Below are 4,578 nucleotides of genomic sequence, written 5' to 3' on the forward strand. Positions count from 1 at the left end.
CAGAGGCAGCTCGAGTTCAGGTGGGAGCAGAGCTGCTGAAAGCGAGAGTGGGTGGGCCTCAGCCCGGCCACCCTCCCCTTCCCGGCTCCTGGCAGCCCCAAGACCCCGCGCTAGCCCGACCGGCTCCGCAGCCCCTTCCCCAGCCTGCAAACTCACCCATGGCCCCATCCCCGGTTCCCAGCCGGTGGTGCCACCCAACACCCACCTGCCCAGAACCCACCTGCCTGGCTCAGCCCAGTGCCAGCTCTGTCCATGGACCCACAGTGGGAAGGGGATGTGAGCTCCGTGCCTAGCCCCGTGCTGGGGCACGGTGTGTGGTGCTGTGGGTGCTCAGCAGTTCAGCTGGCGCCTCTCGCAAAGCCCAGCACCCTTCTCAGCCCCCAGCGTGCCATCCTGCTGCGTCACCAGCGGGTCCTGCCCCGCGTGGGTGCAGGGCGTTGGGCCGAAAGCACCCAGCTCCTGCCTGGGGTGCGAACGCAGCAGAGCGGGGCTGTGCACTGTGTCTAGGGGGTCTCAGACTCTTTTGGATCCCAGGGAGAGCAGTGGGACAGAGGAGAATGACCTGGGGTGGACGATCCTGCTCCTTGGGGTGCCACGCCACGCCATCCCCCTGCATGACCCCCCGGGTGCACACCCCTGTGAGCCAGGGACCCCAGCACTGCCTGGCACTGTGCAATGTCGGGGTCCCCACCTTTGGCCTCTGCAGGCACAGCAGCCCCAACAGCTCCCACCTACACCCTGTTAACGCCGCAGGGTCTATCCCCCCACAAACTGCAGGTCCCCAGCAGCCCCGTGAGCACCCCACGCCTCTCCCCCAGCACACCAAGATACCTGCCCAGCCGGTAAAAGGCCAGAGTGAGGAGGCTGGATCCAGGCAGCGCTCGGAGCAGGGAAACTCTTTGCTGGCTGTGTCGTCCGGAGCCCTCCTGCGTGCCCAGGTTTTGTCCTCAGCGCTGAGTACGTGTGTGGAGGGAAGGGTAGTTTGTTCTGTTCCCAGTAACTGGGTGAGTCTGGCAAACAGCTCCTGTAGAGGTTCTTGTCTGCGCACATGCACACACACGCTCCGGTTGAACAATAAAGGCGGGTCAAATCCTGCAGTGAGATCAACGGAACCAGATTCCTCTGCAAGCTGCGCCAGCGGCTCCTGCCAGGTGATGCTCCATCCCCAGCACGGGTGGCTCTGGGCAAGACCAGGGTGACCAGGGACCAGCACCGGGTTCTCACCGTCCCCCAGCTACGGGTCAGCCAGCTCCCATCGCTAAGAATCACTGATTATGCAACCATCACCCAGTTTTTAAGTGATTTTACCTTAGTAATAGTTTTGCAACAGCTCATCGGTATCTCCAACCTACATCAAACTGCAGCCACCGCCCTGTCAGCGACGGATAGTCCCGGATGGGACCTTTCCCGAAGAGTGGCACAGACCGGGTGGCAACTCATGGCAGCGGAGTCCCCATGGGGGACCCAGGATGTGTCCCTAAGGGGGGTGTCCCTCTCCCTAGAGCACCCAAGTCAGCCCCTCCCTGCCTGGGCAGCCTCTTCCCCCTTGGCACAGTCCCATTTCACGCCTCTGCAGACGTGGCCTGGGTAGGAATGTGTTTCCGCTTGCCCGTGGTTTACCAGGTCTCTCGTCTGCCCTGGGGCTCTCCTGGCCTTTTCCCAGGCACTCCCTGGCCTGTGGAGCCCCACACGGCGCCTCGCCAGGGCCACCCCTCCCACGAGGATGTGTTTGAAGAGCGCTGCAGGGTGCTTGATGCCCTGAGAGGTTTGCACCCCACACTCGTGGCGGACAAGGAGCCGCTCACCCAGCAGCCCTTTGGCTCCAGGACATCAAATAAAGTGTGTGTGCGCATTGCTGGACTGGGAAAACAGCGGGGAGAGACCACAGGAATGGGAGCTCAAAAAACTCAAAGCAGACCCTCCTGGGAGCCCGGGAGTGCGGAGTGGGGTGAGCTCGGAGGAGGGGGCAGACACAGGCACCTGTATCCCAGGTGAGAGCAGAGCAAGGGCTTTGGCTGGGAGCCTCCCCTCACCCAGGAGCTGCCTTTGCGCAGTCCTATCAACAGGATCAGGAATTTGAGCTATGCTGTAGAGAGCCGGAGTGGCAGGAGATCCGCAGGAATCTGGGGGCTGTGGCCTTCGAGATGAAAATCCCAGGGGAGAGGGAAGACGGTGAGAACCACCCAACAGGTCTGGTTTCTTGCGAAGGCAGCAGCTCCCTACCCCACTGTAAAACCTGCAATCTCGGCATTTCTGGAAAGGCCGTGGTGAGAAAGTTCAGGTGCCTTTTGGCACAGGCAGAAGATTTCCCCTAAGGCAGTTGGGTGGGAAACAGAAACAGCTCATATTTTGCAGTGTTCTGTAGGTATTTGGGTGTCCCAGCAAAGGGCAAGTCCCTGCGCTCCCCCTCCATCCCTCTGATGACTGATCCGGTGCAGGCACAGGGACAAAGCGCCAACATGGTGTGGTCTCAGCATCTGGGAGACCTTGGAGGAGCTCTGGGGACGTGCCAGGGGCATGTCACCCTACTCCAGCTCAGGGGGGTGATGGGTGAAGGGTTTCAGTGCCAGATGTGAGCACTAAAAACACCCAGTGACTTGCAGTAGCCCAACCTCGGGTTCTCCATAAAGGAAAATACCTAGCAGTGGAGCAGGCGGCCACCAAACCAGCAGGAAAACCTCGAAGTCTCTTAAAAAGAGTCTTAAAAGCACTGCAGGACAGAGCACTCAGCTGCTCGCCGAGGCTGGGACGATCCAGCCCTGCCTTTGATCCCAGCTCCCTGCCTGCTGACAACATCCCCGCTGTCCCGCTCCGGGGCCATGTCCCTGGGGAGGAGACCTCCCCGGCAAGCGCTGGGGCACGGGAGTCAAAGGAGCCTGGGAGCTGACAGCTGGGGCAGCCGCTCACTCCGGCATGCTGGACGTAAATCAAAGAGTTGCTCTTCAATTCCCAGCAAACAGGCGATTTTTGGGCAGGGAATAAACAAGGCGCCACTGGGAAGGGGAGGGCTGTCCTGACTTGTGCCACCGTGCACGCAAGTCCTTCCACGTCCCTGGCTGGGCTGGAGCTAGGGATGGGTTTGGTTTAAATCCTCTCTCCCCAATATTCAGAGGGCCTTCTGGGCACCCCTCAAGTAAATGCAACCTGCTGTATGATGATGTGAAGCCTGGGAAATACCCAGCTTTTGTGACATCCCTGAGTTTATTTTCTTTAGCACCATCACCGGCCTTGTCTCTGAACTCAGCCCGCTGTGTCCCAGGATGTGGCATGGTCTCCAGCCACATCTGCAGCACCAACCTCATCTCCCCTTGGTGCAGAGCACAGAACACCAGAAAGAAGCAGCCAAACCTCCCCGTTTGCCTGACCAGCCATCACCGATCCCAATCCCGGGTGGCGCAAGGCACCCGGAGCTTTGCGGGGTGGCTGCAACGCTCGCTCGGAGAGGGAGAAAGCCGCCCAACAACAAACACCAACTGGATCATCGGGTCTCTCGCAACGGGCAGCAGCTCCGGCTGCTGCGTGGATGCGTGGGAGCGGGGCAGGGTGGTTGCTCTGGGTCTCATCTCTGCGGCGATCAGCGCTTGCAGCCGGGGAACACCTCTGCGTTGTGCCAGTCGAGGACAGCCTCCATCAACAGCGGCCAACCTTGCCGGAAAACAAACAGCCCAGCCCGAGCTCTTTAAATCGAGGCAACGGCTCGCGCACAAAGAGCAGCTTGTATCCTCTGGTGTTAAAGGTTTCAGTGAAGTAAATGTTCAGGTGGCGACTCCGCCAAGCACAGCATCGAGAGCGGGCAGGAGGGAGAGTTCAGAACAGCTTCACTTAAAGGAGATGGAAGAGATCCACCTGTATTTCACCATCTGCCTCTTGCCCCAGAGGTCTCCAAACTCGCCGGCGTCTTCGCAAAGAGCCACCGTGTGCCCAGAGGGCCCTGGGCTGGTGACAGGGATCCCCCCAGGGCTCCTCCACCACCCCCACCCTCATGGGGCGGCCGGTGCCATCCCTGCCCTGCCCTCCCATCCTGCCCTCAGCACCCTCAGCCATGCACCCAGGCTGGTCCCTTTCCCCAGGGTGGGCTGCGGGAAGGGGCTCAGCTTTGCCCAGCGAGGGTCTCGGGCTGGTTTACTGGGTCAGGCATGCTGCAAAGTGGCAGTAGCTGCAGTGACCAGCCTGAAAGGATGGACTGACGGCATCTCCCCCCCCTCCCCAAACTCCCCCCATGCTGCTTCCTTTGCAGCAGGGCCAGTGCGTGCTGGGGCTGCCGGTGCTCATGGAAAAAATAATCATCGCACCCTCTAAATAAAGCGAAACCAGTAACAGATCGAGCTGCATGTTCAATGTTAATGTTACTTACGAGGGCATTTTCCATGAAATTATTGTTAATTATTCATCCCGGCTAATGCTCAGTTACTGCTGATGGCCTCAGAAATTGCAGCGCCGCCTGAGTCACGGCGGAACGCGACGTATTACAGCAATAAACGAGATCATATTCTGCCATTTAATGTTATTGTTTAATCAATGGTTGGGGTGTTTTTCCTCTCCTTTATTTGGCTGTATCGCTCGGGTGTTTTTCTCTGG

This window comes from Eurypyga helias, unplaced genomic scaffold (genome assembly GCF_000690775.1).
Source record: "Eurypyga helias isolate BGI_N326 unplaced genomic scaffold, ASM69077v1 scaffold26188, whole genome shotgun sequence".
Lineage (NCBI taxonomy): Eukaryota > Metazoa > Chordata > Aves > Eurypygiformes > Eurypygidae > Eurypyga > Eurypyga helias.